The sequence below is a fragment of the Triticum urartu genome, chromosome 5 (genome assembly GCF_003073215.2).
Source record: "Triticum urartu cultivar G1812 chromosome 5, Tu2.1, whole genome shotgun sequence".
Lineage (NCBI taxonomy): Eukaryota > Viridiplantae > Streptophyta > Magnoliopsida > Poales > Poaceae > Triticum > Triticum urartu.
Window position 1 is genome coordinate 30,066,961 of NC_053026.1, and position 14,317 is coordinate 30,081,277.

Here is a 14,317-nt window from a genome sequence, read left to right on the forward strand (position 1 = left end):
AAAAAATTTACCACAGCATGTTGATGCCGCTCCATGATAGCATGCCAAGTTTCATGAATTTCACACGAGTTTTGGAATTACTAGAATTTAAAAACAAGGTATCTCAATGTTTGCGGCCGGGTGACAGTGGCAGGGTGTTTGACATTCATTCCCATTTCTTGCATGGGACCTAAGCATGCACCCAAGGACAAATATTTGATTTTTCAACCAGTTTATATGCACTGGAGCATGTGCATGTAGTTCAAATTTGAATTATGCACATACATGCATTGAAAACTCACTTAATGCATTAAAATGTCCAAACGAACCCTGAATAATTCCAATTCTTTTATGACACACATATAGTTGCATGTTCACTACAGATAAAAGGTCTAGCAATTCAAACACCATCCATGGCCGTTGCGACCCCATTATGTAATTCAAATCAAGATGAAAAATCAAGTAGACCCCACACAGTTTATTATAACCAACCGTGTGAGATGCAGCACAAAATATCTTAGAGCACCGTCGGAGTATAGTACGCATATGGCTTATGCGAGAAGGTGCGACGGCTACAGTCCACAGCCCTCTCTGAATAAGGGGCCGTGTGTGATGACACTTTTCGCGCCAGTTTTTTCGCTGAAGCGATTCCAAATTTTTAGCTTCCGCGGAAATATCTACCTCCCCGCCCCCTCCCACTTACCAAAAGCCACATTTCCCCTGTTTCCGCCTTCCTTTCCAAGTTGAAACTTTCACTCCTTGCTTGCAGCGCCGCCTCCTCGCCGATGACCCTCCTTCACGCTGCTCGGCCTCGCCTATCCAGGCAGGTAATCCACACCCGACCGCCATCCTCCTCCTCCTTCCACATCCCACATGCCCCGACCGTCGGCGCGAGCGCTGAGGGAGTCCTGGACTAAGGGGTCCTCGGGTGTCCGACCTGTTAGCCATGGGTCGGACTAATGGGCTGTGAAGATACAAAGACCGAAGACTGCACCCGTGTCCGGATGGGGATCTCCTTGGCGTGGAAGGCAAGCTTGGCTACCGGATATGTAGATTCCTTTCTTTGTAACTGACCTTGTGTAACCCTAGATCCTCCTGGTGCCTATATAAACCGGAGGAGTTGGTCCAGAGAGAAGGAGATTCATTATCATAGCCATACCACCTAGACCTCTAGGGTTTAGCCATTACGATCTCGAGGTAGATCAACCCTTGTAATACTCATACTCATCAATATCAATCAAGCAGGACGTAGGTGATGACCCACAAGTATAGGGGGGGTCTATCGTAGTCCTTTTGATAAGTAAGAGTGTCGAACCCAACGAGGAGCAGAAGGAAATGATAAGCGGTTTTCAGCAAGATATTCTGTGCAAGTACTGAAATAAGTGGTAACAGATAGTTTTGCGATAGGATAAATCGTAACGAGCAACAAGTAACAAAAGTAAATAAAGTGCAGCAAGGTGGCCCAATCCTTTTATAGCAAAGGACAAGCCGGAACAAACTCTTATAATAGGAAAAGCGCTCCCGAGGACACATGGGAATATCGTCAAGCTAGTTTTCATAACGTTCATATGATTCGCGTTCGATGCTTTGATAATTTGATATGTGGGTGGACCGGTGCTTGGGTGTTGTTCTTACTTGAAAAAGCATCCCACTTATGATTAACCTCTATTGCAAGCATCCGCAACTACAACAAAAGTATTAAGGTAAACCTAACCATAGCATGAAACATATGGATCCAAATCAGCCCCTTACGAAGGAACGCATAAACTAGGGTTTAAGCTTCTGTCACTCTAGCAACCCATCATATACTTATTACTTCCCAATGCCTTCCTCTAGGCCCAAATAATGGTGAAGTGTTATGTAGTCGACGTTCACATAACACCACTAGAGGCTAGACAACATACATCTTATCAAAATATCAAACGAATACCAAATTCACATGACTACTCATAGCAAGACTTCTCCCTTGTCCTCAGGAACGAACGTAATTACTCACAAAGCATATTCATGTTCATAATCAGAGGGGTATTAATGTGCATATAGGATCTGAACATATGATCTACCACCAATTAAACCAACTAGCATCAACTACAAGGAGTAATCAACACTACTAGCAACCTACATGTACCAATCTGAGGTTTGGATACAAAGATTGGATAAAAGAGATCAACTAGGATTTGAGATGAGATGGTGCTGGTGAAGATGTTGATGGAGATTGACCCCCTCCCAATGAGAGGATCGTTGGTGATGACGATGGTGTTGATTTCCCCCTCCCGGAGGGAAGTTTCCCCAGCAGAATAGCTCTGCCGGAGCCCTAGATTGGTTCCGCAAGGGTTCCGCCTCGTGGCGGCGGAGTCTCATCCCGAAAGCTTGCTTATGATTTTTTCCTCAACGAAATACTCCATATAGAAAAAGATGGGCATCGGAGGGCCACTAGGGGGCCCACGAGGCAGGGGGACACGCCCAGGGGGGTAGGGCGCGCCCCCCACCATCGTGGCCAGGGTGTGCCCCCTGGAACTTCTTGCGCTCAGTATTTTATATATATTCTGGAAATAGCTTCCGTGAAGTTTCTGTAGGATCGAAAGTATGTCTAGAGGGGGGTGATTAGGCTACTTGACCAAATAAAAACTTAACCTTTTCCCAATTTTAGTTCTTGGTAGATTTTAGCTATTGTAGGACAAGTCAAGCAATCATCACACAATTCAAGCAAGCATGCAAAGAGTATATTGGCAGCGGAAAGTAAAGCATGCAACTTGCAAGAATGTAAAGGGAAGGGTTTGGAGAATTCAAACGCAATTGGAGACACGGATGTTTTTCCCGTGGTTCAGATAGGTGGTGCTATCCTACATCCACGTTGATGGAGACTTCAACCCACGAAGGGTAACGGTTGCGCGAGTCCATGGAGGGCTCCACCCACAAAGGGTAATGGTTGCGCGAGTCCACAGAGGGCTCCACCCACAAAGGGTAATGGTTGCGCGAGTCCACGGAGGGCTCCACCCACAAAGGGTCCACGAAGAAGCAACCACCCACGAAGGGTCCACGAAGAAGCAACCACCCACGAAGGGTCCACGAAGAAGCAACCTTGTCTATCCCACCATGGCCATCGCCCACGAAGGACTTGCCTCACTAGCGGTAGATCTTCACGAAGTAGGCGATCTCCTTGCCCTTACAAACTCCTTGGTTCAACTCCACAATCTTGTCGGAGGCTCCCAAGTGACACCTAGCCAATCTAGGAGACACCACTCTCCAAGAAGTAACAAATGGTGTGTTGATGATGAACTCCTTGCTCTTGTGCTTCAAATGATAGTCTCCCCAACACTCAACTCTCTCTCATAGGATTTGGATTTTGTGGAAAGAAGATTTGAGTGGAAAGCAACTTGGGGAAGGCTAGAGATCAAGATTCATATGGTAGGAATGGAATATCTTGGTCTCAACACATGAGTAGGTGGTTCTCTCTCAGAACATATGAGTTGGAATTGTGTATGTGTTCTGATGGCTCTCTCCACGAATGAAGAGGAGGTGGAGGGGTATATATATAGCCTCCACACAAAATCCAACCGTTACACACAGTTTTCCAATCTCGGTGGGACCGAATCAACAAACTCAGTCGGACCAAAAAGGTAAACCTAGTGACCATTAGAGATTTTCGGTGGGACTGACATGCAACTCGGTAGGACCGATATGGTTAGGGTTTGGGCATAACGTAATCTCGGTGAGACCGATTACACAAACTCGGTGAGACCGATTTTGGTAATTAGCTAACCAGAGAGTTGGTCAGGCAAACTCGGTGGGACCGAATTGCTCTTTCGGTGAGACCGAAAAGTTACAAAAAGGAAACACTAAATTTACATTGCAATCTCGGTGGGACCGATTCGCTCTTTCGGTGAGACCGAAAAGTTACGAAAGGGAAATAGAGAGTTTGCAATCCCATCTCGGTGAGACCGAGATCCCTATCGGTAGAACCGAATTGCTAGGGTTTGGCAGTGGCTTATGACAAGTGAAACTTGGTGGCGCCGGATAGAAAGAATCGGTATGACCGAGTTTGGCTTAGGGTTTAGGTCATATGTGGATATGGGAAAGTAGTTGAGGGTTTTGGAGCATATCACTAAGCACATGAAGCAAGAGGCTCATTAAGCAACACCTCATCCCTCCTTGATAGTATTGGCTTTTCCTAAAGACTCAATGTGATCTTGGATCACTAAAATATAAAATGAAGAGTCTTGAGCTTTTGAGCTTGAGCCAATCCTTTGTCCTTAGCATTTTGAGGGTTCCACTTTCACATCCATGCCATGCCAATCATTGAGCTTTCCTGAAATAGTCATCTTGGAATAGAATTAGCTCAATGAGCTATATGTTGTTATGAATTACCAAAACCACCTAGGGATAGTTGCACTTTCAATCTCCCCCTTTTTGGTAATTGATGACAACATATAGATCAAAGCTTCGACAAATGATAATAAGCATGAAATATATCATCGCTTTGAGAAGTATGTGACAAGTAAGAGCTCCCCCTAAATTTGTGCATATTTAAAATTTGCTTTGGACTGCAAATGCACAAAGAGTTAGAGTCATGGGTTACTCTTCCATGTCACATACATCTTTGTGGAGCGCTTAAAATGATAAGAATGAAATACATGCACTCATCACCAAGAATAGTGAATGATCACATAAGATAGATAAGATGATAATATTAAGCAAACATTAAGTGTAGCTTATGATCAAACACATGATCATTAATGTCTCACGAGCAATGGCATAGTATCTCAAGCACTCAAAAGCAAACAAAGTTCGAAAAACCACCAAATAAAACAAGAGAGAAAAAAGCAACACTCTCTCTCTGGAAGCCTATGATCTATACATTTTTCTCCCCCTTTGGCAACAAGTTACCAAAAAGTTCCTAGAAAATTCATAGTGCTAAGTCGACACACAGGCTTGATCTTCAGGTGGTGGTGGAGTCTGGAGCACTCCAAGGACGAAGCCTTCTGTAGACATGGTTGGAGTTGAAGCTTAAGTGGATGCTGGAGCTGGTGGAACTGAAGCTGTAGCTGGTGCAGAAGTGGTGGCTCTGGTGTTAGCAACTGGCACTGCATGTGATCTCTGAGCTCTTGGCACTCTGGCAAATGCATCAGTTGTAGTCTTGCCTCTCCTCTCCTGCATGTCATCCTGGAGCTGCTCCACGGCAGTCTGAATCTCTGTCACTTTGACATCCAAGTCATAGAACTTTTGTTCCATGATCCTCTCTAAGCTAGCCTGGTTTTGAGTTAGGGTGGCTAGTCCTTGCTCAATCCGTAGGGTGGATGCAATCAAATAACCAAGCTGCTCTTGTTTGGTTTTCAGGAAATATTCAGATGCCTCCTCTTGAGTAGGCATCTTGGCAGCTTTCTCCTTCCTCGCCTTCTCCTTCTTGGCTTGTGCTTTGGCAGATGATGGCTCATTCTCAGTCATGACCACTTGATTATCTTCAAAATCTGGACGGATGGGCAGGTGTTCCTTGTCCAATAAGTATATGCCCGTGCCCATCTTGGAGTTGATGAGCTCCTGAATCTGTGGGGCATATCCACAGCTCCTCTTCTGGCCTGCTGCTGTCCTCTTGATTGTCTCTACCATGAGGCTCATCACCTTGAACTTCTGTGGCACATCAAAGATATGTAGCAAGTTGATTGCATTGCCTCTGATCATCTTGTGATCACCTGACTTGGGCAACAAGGTGTGCCTAAGGATCCAGTTGATAGTTGGCAGCCCTGACAGAAGATAATGCACTGAGCAAAACTTGAAAGTATGAAGTGCTTCATTTGGAATTTCCTTGTACATGTTGGACATAGAGTTGTGGTCCATCTTCTTCTTGGCATATACATCCAAGTCATCTTCCTGCTCTTCTGGGGCATTGATCAGCTGAGCCCATTCAGCAACTGTAGATTGGTACCTCGTACCTTCAGACATCCAAGTTATCCTACCATCTAGATAGAAGTGTGCCGTGGAGTAGAATTGCATAATAAGTTCCTCGTTCCACTTTGTGAGCTTCTGCCCAACAAAGTCTGCTACTCCACAAGCATTGAAACTATCTTGCACTCCAGGATAGTGCTCTTCATTGTCCTTGATGTACTCCCAATCAACCCATCTCATGTCACAGACTATTGGCTTCTTATCAAGCAGCACTGTCTCATAGAAGTCTTGTTGTTCCTTGGTGTGAAATCTGTAGTCAACAGCAGTTCTTCTCCTTGAAGCATACGGATCTGCTTCTCTCCACTTCCTCAGCCCTGAGTCTCTTCTGAGCTTCATGTCCTCAGCCACAGGATGAGCATCATTGCGGTCTGGGATCTTGGGCTTGAGCTTTCTCAGAACATTGTCTTCTTCTTCTTCTGCAGCTTCAGGCACTGGGGCCTTGTTCTTCTCAGTAGCTGGGATGCTTCTTGTGTTTCTCTTTGGTTTTGGCTTTGGAGCTGGCTTGGCCTTGGAAGCAGCTGCCCCTGATCTTATGGCATCACCCATCAGCTTGGGTGCCTTAGGTGCTGGTGCAGCTACCTCTTCTTCTTCCTCTTCTTCCATGATGGAAGCCTTTCCAAGCACTCTGGCTACGGTCTTCTTGACCCTTTCCTTTCTTTTCTTGCCTTCAGCAGCAACTGGCTCTATGGGAGTGGGCTTCTTAGTTGAAGCTCTGGCCTTTGACATAGGCTGCCTGCCTGCTGGCCTTTTGATCTTTAACCCTGGCTTTATGCCCTGTGCTGGCTCAACTCCATCCTCTGATTCTGAGGTTCTCTTCTTTCTCTGTCTGGTGGCAGCTTTAGGCAAATTGCTAGGGGTGCTCCTGCTGCCTTCATCTGAAGAACTTGAGGGACTAGTGCCCTCACTCATCTGCACTGGCTGTTCTGACATGTTCTGGCTATCACTTTGGTCTGACATGATGAACAAGCTGACTGTTGACCCTGTGAATAGTTTATAGATGAGGTAGAGTGGATGAGCATCACAAAATTCAGAGATTTTTGCAAAAGAATGATCCAAAATCTTAGTTTTAGTTTCCCACTGAAATCATCTCGGATCTACCGATTTTTAAACTCGGTGATACCGAGTCACAGTTCGGTGGCACCGAGACTGCTAGGGTTTCACAAAGTTCCAAAATCGGTCACACCAATAAGTAATTCTCGGTCAGACCGAGTCTCACTTGTGCAATGGCATAAGCCAAATCGGTGGGACCGAGTTTTTCAACTCGGTGGGTCCGAGATGGTTTCGGCGGAAACCTAACCCTAAAATTTTTGAATTAAACCTAATCTACGAGTTCATTGACTGGATAGAAGTTTAACAAACGCGGCAAGAATCATGATGATCACAATGTGCTAAGAATCGGATTGGGAATAGCACAAAGATCGAGTCCATACCCTAGTTCGGCGGAGACTCGCTACGGCGGCAACGGCGGGGTTGAATTCCATTGACGGCGATGGAGACTAGCGACTGGAGGCGGCTGGCGGCGAGGAGACGATCCGGAGACCAAGTTGGCAGAGCAGGCTATCGCGCGGGCAAAGGGGTTCGGAGAAATTTCCAAATTTTTGCCCGTGACTATATATAGCCCGACCCTGTCGGTGTGACCGAGTGGAACAACTCGGTGGCACCGAGATGCAAGACTGTATACAGTTGTTGCAACTCAGTGTGACCGAATGGTTCAAATCGGTTGCACCGAGATCGAAAACCTAGATCAACTTAATGATCTCGGTAGGACCGAAAGTGGGGTATCGGTCAGACCGAGAATCATAAAGAGGTTTTGGAAGTTTAAGTCTATGACAAATCGGGGACTCCGAGCGCTCCTCACACAGAGTGGTTCGAATCTGACTTGATCAAATTTTGTGATGTAGCATGAATAGAGTTTGAGACGAGAAAAGCATAGATAGCTAGAGGAGGTTCTTAGGCATTCTTGTCCATCCACTTGGCAAAAGGAAATAAAACCAAACAATCAAAACAACAAGTGGATGTCCTCGAATGAGTAAAATATGCAACCAGCATGCTCACACAATAAGATGGCAAATGAAATATGTGACAAGGCATGCACAACCAATTCTAGCATCTATCAAGCAATTTGCGATGACAAGGTCATCTATATATGAGTATATTGACTTAGGAGTCAAGTGAGAACACTTGATCATAGGTCATACTCATCGTTTAAGCTCAAGTGGGGTTACCACTTTTACATAAAGCATTGTTGTGTTCACATCTTTAGAGTTGCTTTAGCTCAAGTCTTAGAGTAAAGCTCCCCCTAGATGTGATATCCCCCCTTAGAGGGATGAACTAACCTCGAGTTTTGTCGATGATGACTTCATGTAGATGTTGAAGACGTGGATGCTCAATGTTGATGTAGATCACTTGGAGCTATCCATTTGAGTGAATTTCACTTTCAATACCTACATGGGTTAGTCCCACAAGGAACGAACAAGGATATCCATAGACATAGAGTGATGCACACACAAGATGATGTCCATGAAAACTTTTAGGTTACCTTGTCCCTTGTCTTACCAACAAGAGGGTTTGTGACTCCTTGAACTAGTGCAAGATGTGGAAGTTGATTGCACTTGTTCTTTCCAAAATGATAAGAGTGAAGTATGTTGGCGGAGTCACCCTCAAGAACTCTCTAGTTCTTCTTCTTTTGGATCCACACCATCTTGATGGGAATCCTTGGAGTTGTAGTCGTACTTGATGAAGTGGAACTTGAAGTAGTCTTGGGAATCCACTCGACTAAGGTCTTAGGAGCTTCTTCAAATGCATCAATTTCCTCTTGAAGCTTGTCCTTGCCTTTTTGCTTGTAGTCTTGTGGTGGAAGATCATCTTGAGCTTGTGTCCCCTTGAAAGAAGTATCATACTTCTCTTGTTGAGGAACAAACTTTGTCTTGGGGTATTGATCTTCTTCCCACTCAACTCCATTGGCATTGAACTTTCGTTCAAAACCAACACCTTGATTCTTCCGGTGCATTCCTTGCTTGCGCACAATTTCCTCGAATTGCTTACTCCCGGCAAGGCTTTTGTACACTCCTTTCTCTATAATTCCCTTCAATAAGCTATTTTCTTGCTCAAGTGTAACTTGGCTAAAAGAATCATTAGTGGAATCAAGAGAACTACTAGAAGCAACAATATTGGATTTAGCATGATCATTGTTACTGCTAGAGGAAGAATCTTTCTTGTTCTTGTTACTAGACTTGACTTGTGGCATGTAAGTGGATAAGAGTAAATGCTTGGCAATGTAAGAAGAACTTTTCTTGTGGAGATCATCATTGATTGCTTTTAAGAACTCATGCTCTTGCTCAAGATTGAGCTTTTCGAAGCGTAATTTCTCATGAGCTCTTAAAAGTTCTCGATGATCTTCGAAGATAGTTTCATGAGCTAACTTAAGAGTGTTTAGTTCTAGTTAGAGCCTCAATCTTCTCCTTATCATTGTCATTCGTTTTATCTTGATTAGCATGATTAATTGACGTTTCATCATAGTATTCATCACTAGAGTTGTCAACAAGCAAATCATCACCTAACAAGTCATCTTCATCACTATTGAAATCAACATACTCGGGGTGTGTTACCTTAGGACCTTTGGCCATGAAGAATCTTCCAATTCCTTCATTTGGTGAGTCAAATATGTCGTAGGAGTTGGTTGACACAAGTGCTAGACCAGCAACACCTTCATCTTGAGTATCTTCGGAGTCGGAGTGATAACTTCTCTCGGAGTGGCTGCTGGAGTCGGAGCCGGATACCCATTCACCAACATGAGCTTGATGTCTTCGTTTTGTGTAGCTCCTTGATGATTTTTCCTTCCTTTCCGAATCATTGCTTCTCCGTGAGTATCTTCGTTCATAACGATCATCTCTACTCCTTCTCTCTCTTGGTGGTGATTCTTTGCTTCTTCTTTTTGGAGAATCTTCTCTTCTCTTGTAGGGAGCCGTACACTCATTGGAATAGTGTCCGTGTCTTCCACAACTGTAGTAGTTTTGCTCTCGACTAGAACATCTTTTGTCATTGTAGGACCTTGACTTGAAGCTTCTATCTTTGCTTCTACTCTTGTAGAACTTGTTGAAGTTCTTCACCATTAAGCTCAATTCTTCATTGAAGTTTTGTTTCTCACTTGATGATGTAGGGGCTTCACATGAGGCTTTGTAGGCACCACTTGCTTTGTTGTGAAGTTCCTCTTTATCCTTAAGTGACATCTCATGAGCAACAATTCTTCCAATCACCTCCGTTGGCTTGAGATCTTTGTAATTGGGCATCATTTGGATCAATGTGCACACGGTATCATATTTTCCATCCAAGGCTCTTAGAATCTTCTTGATGATGAATCTATTGGTCATCTCTTCACTTCCTAAGCCGGCAATCTCATTTGTGATGAGAGCAAGCCTAGAGTACATTTCAGCGACACCTTCACCATCCTTCATTTTGAACTTGTCAAGTTGACTTTGAAGCACATCCAACTTGGATTTCTTGACGGAGTCGGTACCTTCGTGCATATCAATCAAAGTGTCCCAAATTTCCTTTGCATTCTCAAGACGGCTGATTTTGTTGAATTCTTCGGGGCACAATCCGTTGAAGAGAATATCACAAGCTTGAGCATTGTATTGCAACGTCTTCAACTCATCTGTGGTAGCTTCACGGTTTGGTTCTTTCCCATCAAAGAAGTCACCTTGCAAACCAACACACACAATAGCCCAAACGGCGGGGTTATGTCCAAGAATATGCATTTTCATTTTATGCTTCCAACTAGCAAAATTAGTACCATCAAAGTAAGGACCTCTACGGTGATAATTTCCCTCACTAGACGCCATACTCTCCTAGGTTGTGAAACCAAGGCTATGACCACCAAAAGCTATGGAGATCAAAGCAAATGGAGACCAAAGCTCTGATACCACTTGTAGGATCGAAAGTATGTCTAGAGGGGGGTGATTAGACTACTTGACCAAATAAAAACTTAACCTTTTCCCAATTTTAGTTCTTGGCAGATTTTAGCTATTGTAGGACAAGTCAAGCAATCATCACACAATTCAAGCAAGCATGCAAAGAGTATATTGGCAGCGGAAAGTAAAAGATGCAACTTGCAAGAATGTAAAGGGAAGGGTTTGGAGAATTCAAACGCAATTGGAGACATGGATGTTTTTCCCGTGGTTCGGATAGGTGGTGCTATCCTACATCCACGTTGATGGAGACTTCAACCCACGAAGGGTAACGGTTGCGCGAGTCCACGGAGGGCTCCACCCACGAAGGGTAACCCACGAAGGGTAATGCTTGCGCGAGTCCACGGAGGGCTCCACCCACGAAGGGTCCACGAAGAAGCAACCACCCACGAAGGGTCCACGAAGAAGCAACCACCCACGAAGGGTCCACGAAGAAGCAACCTTGTCTATCCCACCATGGCCATCGCCCACGAAGGACTTGCCTCACTAGCGGTAGATCTTCACGAAGTAGGCGATCTCCTTGCCCTTACAAACTCCTTGGTTCAACTCCACAATCTTGTCGGAGGCTCCCAAGTGACACCTAGCCAATCTAGGAGACACCACTCTCCAAGAAGTAACAAATGGTGTGTTGATGATGAACTCCTTGCTCTTGTGCTTCAAATGATAGTCTCCCCAACACTCAACTCTCTCTCATAGGATTTGGATTTTGTGGAAAGAAGATTTGAGTGGAAAGCAACTTGGGGAAGGCTAGAGATCAAGATTCATATGGTAGGAATGGAATATCTTGGTCTCAACACATGAGTAGGTGGTTCTCTCTCAGAACATATGAGTTGGAATTGTGTATGTGTTCTGATGGCTCTCTCCATGAATGAAGAGGAGGTGGAGGGGTATATATAGCCTCCACACAAAATCCAACCGTTACACACCGTTTTCCAATCTCGGTGGGACCGAATCAACAAACTCAGTCGGACCGAAAAGGTAAACCTAGTGACCGTTAGAGATTTTCGGTGGGACTGACATGCAACTCGGTAGGACCGATATGGTTAGGGTTTGGGCATAACGTAATCTCGGTGAGACCGATTACACAAACTCGGTGAGACCGATTTTGGTAACTAGCTAACCAGAGAGTTGGTCAGGCAAACTCGGTGGGACCGAATTGCTCTTTCGGTGAGACCGAAAAGTTACAAAAAGGAAACACTACATTTACATTGCAATCTCGGTGGGACCGATTCGCTCTTTCGGTGAGACCGAAAAGTTACGAAAGGGAAACAGAGAGTTTGCAATCCCATCTCGGTGAGACCGAGATCCCTATCGGTAGAACCGAATTGCTAGGGTTTGGCAGTGGCTTATGACAAGTGAAACTTGGTGGCGCCGGATAGAAAGAATCGGTATGACCGAGTTTGGCTTAGGGTTTAGGTCATATGTGGATATGGGAAAGTAGTTGAGGGTTTTGGAGCATATCACTAAGCACATGAAGCAAGAGGCTCATTAAGCAACACCTCATCCCTCCTTGATAGTATTGGCTTTTCCTAAAGACTCAATGTGATCTTGGATCACTAAAATATAAAATGAAGAGTCTTGAGCTTTTGAGCTTGAGCCAATCCTTTGTCCTTAGCATTTTGAGGGTTCCACATTCACATCCATGCCATGCCAATCATTGAGCTTTCCTGAAATAGTCATCTTGGAATAGCATTAGCTCAATGAGCTATATGTTGTTATGAATTACCAAAACCACCTAGGGATAATTGCACTTTCAGTTTCCGGACTTTTGGAGCTGTGCAGAATAGGTCTCTAATATTTGCTCCTTTTCCAGCCCAGAATCCCAGCTGCCGGCATTCTCCCTCTTCATGTAAACTTTGTAAAATAAGAGAGAATAGACATAAGTATTGTGACATAATGTGTAATAACAGCCCATAATGCAATAAATATCGATATAAAAGCATGATGCAAAATGGACGTATCAGTAGGGTATTACCTCCATAGAGAGGGCCCGAACCTGGGTAAACATCGTGTCCCTTGTCTCCTGTTACCATCGACCTTAGACGCATAGTTCGGGACCCCCTACCCGAGATCCGCCGGTTTTGACACGGACATTGGTGCTTTCATTAAGAGTTCCATTGTGCCATCGATGAAAGGTTCGAGGGCCCCTTCAATCATCAATAGTGACGTTGTCCAAGGAGAAACTTTCCTCCCCGGACAGACCTTCGTGTTCGGCGGCTTCGCACTGCGGGCCAACTCGTTTGGCCACCTGGAGCAGATCGATAGCTACGCCCCTGGCCATTAGGTCATATTTGGGAGCTTGAACTACGTTGCGGACATTCATGGAGACTTGATCTTCGCCGGATTCGAGAACGCGGCTACCACTCCTGGTCACCCCGAGGGACATAACCTAAATCTCTCATCAGACCGCATCCAGGAAACAGCTCCTGTAACCGTTCTGGCCTTAGATCCAGAGCAGACTGCGCCATCCAAGGACGGGAAGCTCAACCGCGCCACGGAGGCCAAAGATTCCCCGGCGTTGGAGCCGCACATAGACTTGATCTCACACGATACTTGTGCCCCCGGGACTCCAGACTCATTTCCGGTCATAAATTCCGAACCATGTGAGCCCGCGGGTGCTGAACTAGATCGTTTATCGATATTTGAATTTAGCGCCGCAGACATCTTCCAGCACTCGCCTTTGGGAGATATGCTAAACCAATTAAAAAACATGTCCTTAACAAAGGACCCGCAATCGAACTATATCCGGTTCGAACTAGGGGCTGATGATGGGGAATTTCGCTCCCCACCCGCCACCCACTTCATAGCCACTGTCGACGACTTAACCGACATGCTCGATTACGGCTCCGAAGACATCAACGGTATGGAGGACGATGCGGAGCAGGAACATGGCCAAAACCCGCCGCTTACCAGATGTCTGACGGCCACTTCTTCGTACAACATATACATGGTGGATACGCCTAAAGAACCTCACGATGATGACAAAGATACAGTTGAGGATAAACCTGCTGGGACACAGCCTAGACACCAGCATCAGCGGCGCCGCTCTAAGTCACGCCGTGCAAAAGATAGCAACACCGGCACCAGAGAAAATAATACTCCGGACGATACTGAATACAATGAAGACCCTGTTGGGGCAACGTCCGAACAGAATGAATGGGAAGACGGGCACAATAGCCCTGATGAACAGGCCATACATGAAGACTCGGAGGACGGTAATTATCTTCCGCTCTTCGAGGATGAGGAGAGCCTCGGCGACGAGGATTTCATCGTGCCTGAGGAACCTCTCAAGAAGGAGCGCTTCAAACGCCAGCTAATAGCCACTGCAAGAAGCCTGAAAAAGAAGCAGCCGCAACTTCAAGCTGATCAAGATCTGCTAAATGATAGATGGACTGATGTCCTAGCAGCCGAAGAATACAGCCCTAAGC